General features: G+C 34.0%; 1 pseudogene; it reads left to right on the top strand.

Moving 5' to 3' along the window:
• Window positions 1-1,142: 1,142 nt before the first annotated feature.
• The window catches only part of LOC110664963 (receptor-like cytoplasmic kinase 176), a 46,060-nt pseudogene continuing 32,029 nt past the window's right edge, over window positions 1,143-15,173 (top strand).

Raw genomic sequence — 15,173 nt, 5'->3', positions numbered from 1 at the left:
ATTTGAAATTGGATACCTGATCCATTTTAAAGCTTTATTCAAGGGTTTGTAGTTAATTACTAACCTAGGTGTGCCTCTTTTTATTTCCGAATTTTTATTCATGTAGAAGGCTGCACAACTCTAAGGGGACCTAGATTCTATAATTAAAACTTTTTTATTTAAATCTAGAATTTTTGAATGACAATGTTGTTCAAGTTTAGCATTCATTTGAATAAGTCTGGCTTTTATAGGTATTTATTTTTCATCGAAATAACTTTCATATGACAAATCTACCATATTTTGTTTTTGAATCCAAAAAGCATTTGGTAAATCATAATAAATTTCTTTTTCAATTTGGGTTTTGAAATCAGAAATTTTTTCTTTTACCAAATCATTTTGTAATTTGTTTTCAATCCTTTTTAAAGAAACATCTTGCTGTAAATACTGCAAGTGTTGTTGTTTTCCTTTTATCAAAATATTGATTTCATTATCATATATGGAGCAAGCCTTTATGATATTGAGATTCCTTATTTTTGGTTTGTCAATAAAAGGGAAAACAATAGTTTGTTTTTTAGTTTTGAAAGAGATATTATCATAGTTAACCTTATAGGGAGTAATCAAACTAATGAAAGGAGTCCCTAAGATTACGCTATGATGAATATTCTGGACAAGGACAAATGAAGTTTTTAAAAGAAAATTACCATTAGCTACAGAGGCTTCTATATTATAGCTAATAGCCATTTTTTAATTATTTGCTGCTGAAAGTCTTTCAGTGGTTTTTCATGAAATCTTTTTGGAACAATTCCTTCTTTGATATAATTCAGATCAACTCCTGATCAAAAAGGGCAATTGTGTTGATTTGGAAATCTTTTGAAAAAATAATGGTAACTTGTATTAAATATTTTCTAGATGTAATCTGTTTGAGGACCAAAAGAAACTCTTCTAAAACATGTTCTAAATTTTCAAGGTTTTGTAGTTCCAGATTGTCTTTTTCACCTTCAAATTCTTCTTGAGGGAGTTTTGAAATCAAAAGCTGGATTGCTTTCGAGTTTTGTGCCTTTCTTTCTTTAAGCTATTTAAGCTCAACCTTAATGGTTTTTATTTGTTCTTGGAGACTTTGGACTGAGACTGTGGACTATTTTGGAGTATTCTTTCTACCTAATATGGCCGTAAGGTCATATGTGTTTTTACTAACAGAAGGTAGAATAAAAGAGTTTTATACTGGTTTTTCTTCAAAAGATTTAAGGATTTTATCCAGAAATTCTTTTTGAATTTCAGGGTTTTCTACATGCTTTAAAATATCTAAGATGAATTCTTGATTTTTTGAAAGCATGTTGACCTTTTTTGTATTTTTTTCAGATTCCTTTTCCGAGTCTGAATTGGATGGAGATGAACTAGTAACTAATTCATCTATTTGTAAAGGTATATTTTCTTTGGACTTTTGTTTGGAATTTGAAGAAGAATTAGTACTTAAATTTTGAATGACTAATTCCCCTTTTTGTAAAGGTTCACTACTGCTAGTGGATTTAGAAAGACTGAACTCACTTTACATTTGTGATCCTGAGATTGTTTTTGAAAGAGGTTTTATTTTTTCTAATTCTAGAGTTTCTTGAGGTTTTGTTGCTCTAGATCTTATTACCTTGAGTCCTGTTCTAATGTACTACTATCTTGAGCATCAGGCGCTATAGGTGTTGTATGTGTGGAGATAGAGGCTTTTAACATTCTTAGCTGAGCTTTAATAGCTTCAATGAACTCATTTTGGTTGTTTTGTAACTACTGTTGATTAGATTTTAAAATCTGAGAAGTTTTGGAAATTGGGGTTGTTGATTTTGTAGATCTTTTGGACTTTTTTGGAAATTTTGAAAGATTTGGAAAAAGGAAATGAAATGTTGTTTTCAAAAGCATACATTCCAATCCAATCAAATAATAAAATATAAGCTTTATACTGATGTATAAATTCATAAAACTTTTCTTGTATTTCTTTTCTTTGTTCCATAAAATTTTTGAAAAATCATAGTTTCTTTTTATAGTTGTGGGGAGCATAAAAATCATCATTTAAAATTTTGCTATCAACTTCAAATTCTTTTTCAAGCACATTTAGTTCATTTGCAACATTTTCTGTAATGGCCGAAAAAGTAAGTGGAGTTGGACTTCAACCTGAACAGATTCGTTTTGTCGATTTGTATAAACTGGATGAGGAACATTTATAAAATAATTTATATTTTGTAAAATGGAGCTAGGTATTTCTGAAGTAGAATACCTAGGCTAGATGTTTGGAAAGAAATTTAATTTTTCTTCAATTGGTTTTGTAACAGGCAAATTTATGACAGAGGGTAGGTGAGAAACTCTTCCTATGTTTATGGTACTAGATGTTGAAGAATCATCTGAGATCCTAAAGCTTCTATTAAAGCAAAGGCTAACTCTTCCATCTTCGTACTAGGTTATTTGCCTTAATTGAACATTTAGTTCAATAATTTTTGAAAATTCTGGTTGGATTGCGCCTTCTAAGACCCATTTTTCTGGCAAAGTTATGTTTTTCCATTGAATAGATATAGGAATTACAATATTTGCTTTGAAAAATTGGTTTGTAAGAGCAATGTTTCTCCTTTTTTGCTTTGAAACTAATGTTTTGTAGCAAAAGCAGAAATCATGGCTTTGTAATGTATTTTGTAAATTAATGCAAGAGAAATAGATCCATCTATCATTTTGTAGTTATGTGTTTTGATTTGTAAAATAAGTGATTTTGTAATATTACTGTCGTTTAAAGAAATAGTAAAGTTTGGATGGTAATCAAAAGAGATCAGTCCACTGCACATACTAGACTCTATTGAACTAAGCAATGAGTCTTGAAAGTTTATAAACATAGTGTCTCTAAGAACTACTAGAATTGAGGTATTCAATCCTTCTTTTGTAAGAGGCTTAATCCCTACTTGAACTAATCCTATGTGAACGTATTTGTATTATTTATCCCTATATTTTTGTAAAGATTTTTGAGAGAGAAGCGAAATAATCTCAAAAGGTTTTGAAATTTATAGATCTCTCTCTTTGGTTTTAAAGGTGAAATCGATTTTGAAAAAATTTAGTTTTGAAGTCTGATAGATTTGGTCTTTTTGTACTTTTGGAATTTTCTAATTATCTATCGATTTTTCAAAATCTTCTATTATAATCTTTTCACTATAACTATCTTTCTCGACTCGGAGGACAAGGTTGAAGAGTTTGAGGAAGAAACAGTCCTATAGAAAATAGGATTCATATTTAAAAAAGTTTCTTAGGTTGATGTTCTGAGTTAAGTGGATAACACCAAAGGATTCATTGCCCTAACTCGCCTTTCCACACAGCCTCAAAATGGGACTTACTACCCAGGTCTCTTAGCAGCCTAAAGAATACCCAACATTTGATATTCACCTCTAAATCATAGATCAACCCTCAAAAATTCTTCAGATATGAATATTATCCTAAGTAACACTCTTTCCCCCCAGGCTCTGATACTAATGACACCCATAGACCAAGAGGGGGAATCGCTAACAGCAACGACACTATACTCTAAATCTTGAAAAATAAATAAATAATCAAAGAAATAAACCAAATGTAAAAGAAAGAACAAAAATAAACAGAAATGAATTTAAACATATGAAAATTATATATATATATATATATATATATATATATATATATATATATATATATATATATATATGTGCAAAATAGGCGGTATAACAAGCCATAATCATGCAAAGAAATAAATATTTGTAATTTTGTAAAGAAATTTGAAGGAACTTACTTTGAAATTTTATAAACTTTTGAAAGTTTTGTACAAAGAGGTTTTGGAGATTGTAATTCCTGGTAGGTATTACAAAGGTTGCTCAGCACATGAGCTTCCTAGTATCTACTACAAAGAAATTACAAAGGTTTTGAAATGAGGCAGAGGTTGGGGCAGGATGGATGATCTTCTTGATAAAGGATGACCTTCTTACTCCTTCGTCGCCCCTGGTTTTATAGGAGAACTTGTTTTGGAAAGGATGGGATGTCGCTCTTCTAAGGGATGTTGGAAGATGGAAAGATGGAAAATCAGAAGGATGATGAATTTGAAGGATGCCCTTCGGATGGAATAAGAGCCCCCTTAAATAGAAGTAGCGGATGGCATGCTTTATAATTTTGGAATTTTTAAACAGTATCTGCCACTTGCTTTCTTCACGTGTGAACAGTAAAAGGTGACAAGTGAACAGTATCCTGTCAGGTTTTGAAAAAGTAAAATAAAACAAAGAGAAAAGTAAAAATAATAGTACAAAAGTAGAGTAAAAAATTTAAACAAATAAAAGTAAAAGAAGAATGAGAGGATAATTTGTTACCGCCATAAATTTCTTTAATTGGTCTTTTTTTCTTTTATAGATTGGAGTGGAGCTGGGACCACCCCTTCTATCCCTTCATCATGTTTTGTATATTGTGCTATGTTTCATCGTTTTCACTCATCTCATCTTCTAGTGAGTCGAATGGAAAATCATCATCCTTTTCATATTGAATTATATACTTTTTATGTTGTGTTTCAATAGTAAAAGGCTGTGGAGCTGGCAAGTGTTCATAATGAATAAATATCTGTGAATATGTGCCTGTATGGATTGGTATATATTCTGGATAGTGATATCTTCGCCAGTTGTTTACAACTGTCCGTGCTCGCCATTTGTTAAGTTGAGTAAGATGACCTTCATGTTTGCATGGCCAATCTGAGGGATGATAGAGAGATTGAATTTGTGTATCCAGATAAAAGCAATGGATTGCCTGTTGTAGTTCTCAATTTGCTAACACTTCTGGAAGTGTTGAAATAATTTGTATATTAACTAGTTTTTGAGAAAAGAATAGTCTTCTTATTTCTTAGAGGACTCTGTTCTCTAAAAACCTTGCTTCTTCATAATCAGATTTTGTAACTCGGACTCCAGCTAATATTTTGGATCAAAATATCGAATTCTAGATAGCCAAGCTACTGTGAAGCGAGGGATGTTGAAATCTAAGCTGTGTTCACAATTTGGATAATCAAGAGGAATTCCATTAGGATGTTCCTAAGTGAAATAAAAATGAGATCTTGAATAGTACTCCCATTTCCTTGACCATCTGTTGTGATTTTGTTGATTGTGTTTTGTATAATTGAGAAAATTTTGGAATAGATCCAACTGTTCTTTTGTGTAATACCCCTAGGCATAGTCTTGTGTAAATCACTATTCTGGTGGCCGGTGTCGGTCTGGACAATTAAGAGGATTAGAATCATATTTAAGTCACTGAGAAAAATGCTAAATGAAAATTAGTAGTGATTATCAGAAGGTTAAATACAGATCAGAAAAATAGAACATAAAATGTTAAATGAGCCGGGGGTCACAGCGACGGGTGATCGCACAGGGAAGTGACTGTGAGATCGGTCAAAACCCTAATTTCGTACGGGGCATTATGACACCGCAGTCCTAGGAAAACTTTCAAAGCTAAGGGAAATGTGAAAATCATAGAAAAAGGTTGAGAACTAAATCAAATAATTAGGTCATTGTTCTGAAAGAAATACAATATTATTGGTAAACTGGATCAGACTGGCAAGGGGCAAATTGGTCAATTCACCCCTAGAGGTGACTCATGACCTAAATGTCCAATAAAATGTGACAAATTAAAATTGTGAAATATATAATTAAATTGAAGAAGTGAGGAAAAAGAAAGAAAAAGAAAAGAAAATAAAAGATTAATGACATCATATAAGTGACATAAGCATGAACTAATTAATCCATAATTTTAAATTTTGAATATTATGGGATAATTATAATATAAAGTAACCAATTAAAATAAAGTTTTCATTTTCCCATTTCTCTTCTTCTTCTTGCCGAATTGCTCCCCTCTCTTCTCTCTCTCTCTCTCTCTCTCTTTTCATTTATTCCTCCATTAAAGCTCACGTTGGAGCTTCCCTAACCCTAAATTTCACTATAATTTCTCTAGCTTCTTCGATTAAATCTTATGTTTGAGTTTTGAAAAGAAGCTTGGAGATGTAAATTGAAGGAAGAGTTGGAGAGATTTGAAGATAGAAAAACTACACAAAAAGGTTAGTGATTTTCCTTCAAATTCTTTCTATTTTATGAGTTAGATACTTGAATTAAGTTGAGATTGATGAATTATTGTAGAAATAAATGATAAATCATGCATGTATAACCACAAAGAATTTCAGCCAGCTATAGATTTATGAGGACATTGTAACACCCTCATTGTAGCAATTCCGTACATTCTACTGTTCCGGTGATCAATGTCTATCCGGATAGCTAGAATGACTGGAACTATATGTAGACTAGAGTGAGGAGTCATAAATAACTCAAATATTAATAAGAAAAATTTAGAAAAAATTTTAGAAATAAAATACAACCAAGTTAAATGAGCTTGTGCCCTAGCAATGGGTAACCCAATGGGAAGTTGCGGTCTTCTCAACTAGAAGCCCTAAACCTAGGGAAAAATTTATAAAATAATTTTTGAGACTCCAAAGAAGAGTCGTTGAAGTTTCAATGGCATTAGAATGCCAAGAAAATATTTAGAAAAATTTTTAAATCGATACAGACAATTTTGGCTCGATAAGCCAAACGGAGGGCATTTTGGTCATTTCGTCTTCAGATATGATTTTTCACTGACTAGTCTAGTTAAGTAAATAATTATTATGAAATAAAATATGAATAAATATTGCTACAAATTAAATTGAAAATAGGTAGAAATAAAAGAAAAAAAATGAAAGAAAAGCTTAATAATTACATCATGCTTAAGTAACCATGATGCAATTGAAAGCCCTCCACCAATCACCATTAGATAACTACTTAATAAACTAATAAAAAGGCAATAAATGAGACAAATTGACAAACAAATCTCCATCTTCACCACGGACAGCAGAATCGGGAAAGAGGAGAGGAGGAAAAAGAGAGGAAAAGAAAGAAAGAATGAATGGAAGAAGGAGAAGAAGAGAAGGGAAGAGGGAGTTGGTGTCGATTTTTTTTTTTTTTTTCTGATTTTCTCTAGTAAGAAAGAACACTAACAAGGGGAAAAGAAGGGTTTTGGTCTAAGATACAAGAATTAAAAAGAGAGGAATGGAGAAGGAGGTGAACAGTAGCAGAAACAGGGATTCAGTAAGGGCAGCATGTTTCTCTTCCGTCCAGGTGAGTTTGGCTCAAATTACCATTGACTTTTGGATATGTTTGAGGTATGTATGTGTAGAAGTTATGGTTAAAATTTGGTGATTGTTCAACGGTTGGATTTGGAGAAATATATTGTTGAACACAGGCTGTCCGCAAGTTGAATTCTGAATTTTAGCTATTGAAATTTGAGAAAAATAAATAGTTAGGATGCTTATAAAATTATGAAATTTGGTACAAATGATATTTGGGATGTTGAGGCTGTTGTGTTAAAATTTGGTGAATTTTAGACTTATGGTTTATGAGATATAAATTGTTTTGTATGAGCTATCTGAGTAAGACTGATTTCTGCAAAAATTTAGATTTTGAAGGGTTGAATTAATATTTTGATATCCCATGATATAGAGATGATTTGATGCTAACATTTTTACTAATATTGTATAGGGATGTCTTGAATATATGGTTAAAATTTGGGATTTATCTGACGGTTATATATAAATTTGAATGCACAAGCTGCCAAATTGGGTATTAATGGTTTGTGGATTTGAGATTTATGATAGGAGTTTAGTCCAATTTAAGGGGAAATGCTGTTGAATTTTTATTGGATATTTAATTTGGGAAAGTGAAGTTATAATTGATTATGATTATTATGATTCTAGGAGAAATCTTGAAGAATAACAAGTTCAAGTTTGGTTTCAAAAAGGTTAGTGCTAATTCATCCTTAAAACTTTGTATATATATATCATGTGGAGTATGAAATGAGGGTGAAATTAAGAGAATTGAAATAAGTTTTGCATGAATAAATTCCACCAATTTCGGCAGCCTTAGGATACATTAGGGTTTCATTGATTAGATTGAGTTACAGTTGTACATGGCTGCCATTGAACATAAATTAGATGCTTTGATTCATTGATTTTATGTATTGATGAAAATAAGTTGTAATAGTCAATTAGTGACCATTTGGTCATGTTTGAGTAGGAAATTGAGTGAATGGTGCCAAGGGAATTGAGGTTATGTATTTTGTCTAGTGTGCACTACAAGTCTGGATGTGAGTCCAGCATGTTTGGGCAGCTGTAATTTGAGTTGTGTAGGTTCAATTGGTGCAAGGCCAATTGGATATGAAATTAGACACATAATGGCACAACTTTGATGAAGGAATCCTATCCAGAAACTAAACTTAGGATGCCATAAAAATTGACCAAACTCGGGTAGTACTAATTTTGCCTGGGCAAAATGACCAAATGAATAGTATTTATTCATTTGGTCATAACTCAGTGTAGAAAGGTCAAATTGACCTAAAATTTATATCAATGGAAAGCTTAGACAATTTAGGACAACTTTCATGAAGGACACAACTCCAAAGTTTGACCAGAACTTAATGAAATTGCCCACCAAACTCTGGATACCAAAACTGCCAGAATGGATTCTGCCCAGAAATTCTGGGTACTGCCCTATCCGGCCAGTTTTGGTATTTAGGCCATAACTTGAGCTACAAAACTCCAAATGGAGTGATTCAAAAAGGGAATTAAATATGACACATAAAGGAACAACTTTCATGAAGAGAATTTTATCAAATTCCTACTGTACAAATGACCAATGGAACAGTAACCTTAGTGCTTGAAATCTGAAAATTTTAAATAACCAACCCTAAGCTTTGAAATGGAATTAACAACCAATGCCAACAAAAATAAAATGCAAAATGTGGTATCTTGGTGAACTTAGGCTCCACAAATTTATTATAAATCAAAAAGTCAACTTTTGAATGGAGATGGTCAAATGAATAGTAATCACTACAATATGTGAAGTAGAAGGACAAACTATAAGAACTATTATAGTCAATAATATAGGAAAGGGTATAATAAATTAGAAAGCTATTGTAATGGTTAATATATAGATAATATAAATAGTTGAATTAAATTTTTGGAATTGAGTGACACTAGGATTTAAGGAAACTTAGCTAAATTTGAAATCCATGAAACATTCATGGACTACTTGAAATATGAATGATAATGCACCTAAATCATGAAAAAAAATAGATAGTTAGGGCTTATGCCTCTTTTTGTAGCTAAAAATTTATACTTTGCATAATTAATGGCATATGAGAAACAAAAAGAATGTTTTGAGTACAATGATACATGAACACCATTGTTGTGAACTGAGATCCAAAATGAATGATGTAAGGAATGTATGAATTATGATGAATGCATAAACTATACAGAATTGTGATTTAGAAATTTGTACTTCTGCTAAGAACAAAATTAAAACGTTATAAATTATAATTGAAACTTATGATGAAATAATGAAATAAGAAGACATATTAATATTTAATGGTACTTATGTGCCCATGTATTGTCTAGACACGTGTGTCACATTGGATAGATTGGTATGCCAATAGGGTATTGTTTTAGCAATACTGTGAAAGGCTTTATGCCTATATTCATGGCTTTATGCTCACACTCATGGCTTTATACCCGCATTCATGGCTTTTATGCCCGATTATGTGTTATCATGGCTTTTTAGCCATTCTGACTACATACGTGGTTGACGTTCCAAGTCCCATGGTATGACGGCCCGAGGCACCGTTGTGTCCAATGCCAACAAAACATTATTCAGTTTAGTCAGCCTGTCATAGGTTATTTGAGCAGTGAAATTTATTGAAATAAGTTAAGAATATTAGCAACTGAAAATATTAGCAATTAAATAAATGAGTAAGAATATTTGAAATAAATTAGATTAGTTATATAGTAGAAAGAATTGAAATGAATTGGAACGATATTAAAATTTAATTATTATGAAAGAAATGAGCACTTCTGAAGAGGAATAAATTAGAACAAAGGATAGTTAACACTAGAAGTATTATATGAAATTAGATTAAATTTCAGAGTATCCAAATTTTGATACATTTCTTTTTTTTTTTTATTGTATATTATTGTGACACCCCTTACCCGTGTACAGTATATCCGAGTCAGCAATGTCACACGGTGTACCGGCACACTCTATTTTACCTTAATTAATTTTTATCATGGTTTTGAATATAACTTGTGAAATATAATATATTTGAGCCATTTATCAAAATTATAATTTATTTGAGGTTCCGAAAATTTTATAGAAAATCCGGCAGAGTACCGGCTAAAAATGAAGAAAACAGTTCTTCGGAACCTGTGAAAAACACTTCCTATAATCATATTCAATCATCTCATACTCCAATATCAAAATCTCAATATTTTTAAATTTCATTTCTCAATCATTCATCTCATGTGATAATCATGTACAATTCACAGATATGTATTCACTTTTCCATTCACAAACATAATTTTCATTATTTACATGAACATCAAAATATGTTACATAAGTTCAATTACATATGAGAAAATAAAAGTTACAAAAATACCAAAATGAAACCTAGTGTCCTACCAATGCACTGTGGATGGTGAGGTGACACGGACACTATGCAGAGCTGCGGGATGGTCTCACCCAGTCTGCGGTCTACTGGGCTCTCGATCAGTATCTCCAGAACCTACGCGTGGCAAAAGCAACGCGCTAAGCAATAATGCTTAGTGGTGCAATAATAAAATAAAAGGAAATAGCAGAAAATAAATATGTATTGAATGTATCGATGTTTTACTGGTTTTGTACTTGTTATAATCATTTATTTCGTTAACTTTATCCACTTTCATTCTTTTAGTTGCCCAAGTAACCTATACTGAACGACTAGACTGGATAAACGGGTAAACTGGTACTGGGTATCTAGTACCTCGGGCCGTCACACCATCGGTCACATGTGCATCTCCCGGTGTGCAACAGAACAGCTAACAAGCTGTAAATAATATTAGGCACGAGGCCAAATCTCAACACAATGTCAAAATGGCTAAAAGCCATAAAATCACAGAATGGCATAATGCCATGTGCAGTACTGCTAACTGAACCCTATTGGCATGCCAAACTATCCAAACCAATCTTGTTAGGTATACTAGGGCATTTGATACTTTTGAATTCTTCAATTTTTGAATTTCAAGTTTTGGTGTCACTATTCACTTCATTGGTCAACAAAAATGTTGACTTTTGGATAGAAAATAGGTACATTGGTTTTGACACTCCCAACATACCACATTTTGCATTCAAAACTTGTTGGCATTAATCACCAATACCATTTCTAAGCTTAAACCAAGTGAGTAGAATTTTTCAGTTTTCATACCTAAATTTCACTGTTCCATTAGTGACTGTTACAGTGGAAATTTGAGAAAATGGTAAACATGAAGGTTGTTCCTTATTTTGTCTAGTTGAATTTCCTTTTTTGAATCACTCCATTTGGAGTTTTGTAGCTCCAGTTATAGTCCAAAAACCACAGCTGGCCGGATTGCAAAACTGCAGAATTGACCATATCTACAGTGCAGTGAACAGTGAATGCCACTGCCTTGTTGGATAGGTTCTGGTCATAATTTGGGGTAGGTTTCTTCATGAAAGTTTTTTTTCTATATCTTAACTTGTTGCTGTAAAAATTTCAGGTCAATTGACCCATTCTACAATGAGTTATGGCCGAATGAACAATTACTATTCATTTGGTCATTCTGCAGATTCTGGTTGCAGGGTATCCGGATTGGGGCCAGTTTTTGGTCCACTTGCTTTGGTCTTTTGGGCATGGTTTCTTCAGAAAAATTGTGCCATTATGTGTCTAGTTTCATGTCCAATTGGCCAAATACCAATTGAACCTACACAGCCAAAGATATGGCAGTCCAAACAGGCTGGACTCACAGCCTCACCTGCTGCTGTCACTAGGCAGCCTACCTATTTGGTTTGTAACACTCTAGTTCACTTCAAATTATGGTCAACTTACCTCAAATGGTCACTAATTGACCATTAGAATGTTTACTCATCATTTCATAAGCCAAGTCCAAATTTCACTCCCAAAACCCTAATTTCCCATTATGATTCACACCACACACCTTAGTTAACACTTTCATTCCTTACACATATATATATATATATATATACACACACTTTAAACACCCTCTCTAATCCACTCTAAGCCCATCTAAACCATCAAAGTCATGACTCTCACTAGGCTGCCGAAATCCATGGGGTGCATATACCTAAGTTTTACTTCATTTAAGTTACACTTTCATGCTCAATTTAAGTCCCTAACATGGAATAAGAAGGATTTATGTATAAATAGGCACTAACCTCTTGTAGGGCAGAATTTTCCGAGCTTAAACTTCACTTTCTTTCCTTTTCTAGGCTGCCAAACACTTTCCCAAGAGGTATGGACAAGTTTTAATGAAAGGTGTCTAGGGTTTAGTAGTGGAAATTCATGGGAAAATGGAAGTGATGCAAGAAATTTTTATGGAGGGCTATGGAAGAGAGGTCACGACTGGAGGAAGAAGAGGAAGAAGACCAGAATTTTTTTGGTATATTTTGACTCTTTTAAGTGATTTAAGAAAGCTTGTTGAATGGTGATTGGTTGGGAACTTTTAAATGACCTCTTAATGATGTCATTATTTGCATTTTATTGATTTTTCTTTTCTTTTCTTTTCTACTAACTTTAAATTAAATTTTCATCAACATTAATTCATATTGTATGTCATAATAATTATTTACTCAACTGAACAAGTCGGCCAAAAATCACCTCTGAAGGCGAAATGACCAAAATGCCCTCCGTTTGGCTTAACGGGTCAAAATTGTCTGTACCGATTGAAAAATTTTTCTAAATATTTTCTTGGCATTCTAATGCCAAAGGAACCTCAATGAACCTTCTCTGGAGTCTCAAAAATTATTTTATGAATTTTTCCCCGGGTCTAGGGCTCCTAGTTGCGAGAACCGCTACTTTTCTCTGGGTTACCCATCGCTTGGGCACCGGCTCACTTGACTTAGTTGTATTTTATTTCTAAAATTTTTACTAAATTTTTTTTATTAATATTTGAGTTAATTATGGTTCCTGACTTTAGTTTAAATATTTTTTCGGACGTTCTAGCTGCCGGACGACCAGGTCACCGAACGATAGAATGTACGGAGTTGCTATCGGGAGGGTGTTATAACTCTTCCCCTCTAATTTAAATTTCGTCCTCGAAATTTACCTGATGCAAACAATTGAGGGAACTGTTGCCTCATCGTCTCTTCACTTTCCCAAGTTGCCTCCTCGGTGTTGTGGTGCCTCCAAAGCACTTTCACCAGTGGAATCTGCTTGTTCTCAACTCTTTTACTTCCCGAGCCAGGATCCTTAGAGGTTCTTCTTCATATGTCAAATCCGGTTGTATTTCAATTTCTTCCCTGGAGATGACATGTTAAGGATCTGAGCGGTATCTTCTAAGCATGGACACGTGGAACACATTGTGGATCTTGTCCAGCTCTGGTGGTAAAGCTAGCCTGTAGGCTACTGGTCCCACACGTTCAATGACTTCATATGGGCCAATAAACCTAGGGCTCAACTTACCTTTTCTTCCAAACCTCAATACTTTCTTCCACGGTGACACCTTGAGGAACACTTTGTCGCCAACCACATATTCTATTTCTTTTCTCTTCAGGTCGGCATAAGATTTCTGTCTGTCCGAGGCAACCTTCAGGTTGGCTTTGATTAGTTTCACTTTCTCTTCAGTCTGTTTCACCAAATCTGGGCCTACCAGTTTGTCTTCGCCCAATTCAGTCCGGCCTGCTGAGTTCTACATTTTCTCCCATCTGATTACTTCATATGGGGCCATTTGGATGCTAGCTTGGTAGCTATTGTTGTATGCAAATTCTGCCAGTGAGAGGTATCTATCCCAACTTCCCTCAAATTCAATGACACAACTCCTCAGCATATCCTCAAGGACCTTACATATATTTCATGTTGTTATTATCATTTTAATTCAATATTTGTATTAATTCCATTGGTTTCAATTGTTTACCTGGATTACTCTTTCTGATTGCCCATCCATCTGAGGATGGAAAGGCATCTTGAAGTGGAGTTGTGTACCCAAGGATTCATGCAACTTCTTCCAAAATCTCGATGTAAACCTTGGGTCTCGATCAGATATGATGGAAAGTGGAATTCCATGCAGTCTAACTATCTCACTGATATACAATTCTGCTAACTTCTCCAGTGAGTAGTTAGTCCTAATCGGCGAGAAAGTGTCTTGACCGTCAATCTATCTACTATCACCCATCTTGCATCATGTTTCTTACGGGTGAGAGGTAGGCCACTTACAAAATCCATGGTGACGATCCCATTTCCATTCGGTATGCGTATAGGTGTAGCAAACCGATGGAACTTGATGTTCGCCTTGACTTCGACATGTCAAGCATATAGTCACATAGTCCTTCTTCATACTGTGCCACCAATCTGAAGCTTGGATCATGATACATCTTTGTACTTCACGGTGCATAGCATAAACAACGGCATGTGCCTCTTTGAGAATCGGCTTTTAATTCCCCATTGTCTGGTACACATACTCTTCCTTTGTAATACAGACACCCATCTGCTTTCACCTCATAGTCAGTTGCTTTTCCCCCTGAGATTTTGCTCATAATAGCCATTAGCTTCTCATCTACCTTCTGCCTATCTAAAATCTGCTGTAACAGGTTTGGCCTCACTTGCAACTCAGCCAAAATAGCTCCATCTCGAACCAAAGATAGACGGGCATTCAATGATCTCAAAGCTGTGATGGATTTTCTGCTCAAAGCATCAGCAACTACATTTGCCTTCCCAGGATGGTAGTCAATTACACAATCATAGTCCTTTAGGAACTCAATCCATCGCCTCTGTCTAAGGTTGAGCTCCTTCTGGGTTGGCAAATATTTCAGGCTTTTGTGGTCTGTGTAAATGTAGCACTTTTCACCATACAAGTAGTGCCTCCATATCTTCAGTGCGAAGATAATTGCTGCAAGCTCTAGATCATGGGTAGGGTAATTCTGTTCATGTGGCCTTAGCTGCCTGGAAGCATAAGCGACCACATTTCCCTCTTACATCAATACACACCCTAGCCCATTATGTGAGGCATCACTGTAGAACACAAAGTCCTTTCCTGACACTGGTTGTGTTAACACTGGTGCCTCTGTCAACATAGCCTTCAACTTCTCAAAATTGGT

This window comes from Hevea brasiliensis, chromosome 8 (assembly GCF_030052815.1).
Source record: "Hevea brasiliensis isolate MT/VB/25A 57/8 chromosome 8, ASM3005281v1, whole genome shotgun sequence".
Lineage (NCBI taxonomy): Eukaryota > Viridiplantae > Streptophyta > Magnoliopsida > Malpighiales > Euphorbiaceae > Hevea > Hevea brasiliensis.
The sequence above is the reverse complement of the archived record's forward strand: the minus strand, read 5'-3'. Positions and strand labels throughout refer to the sequence as shown.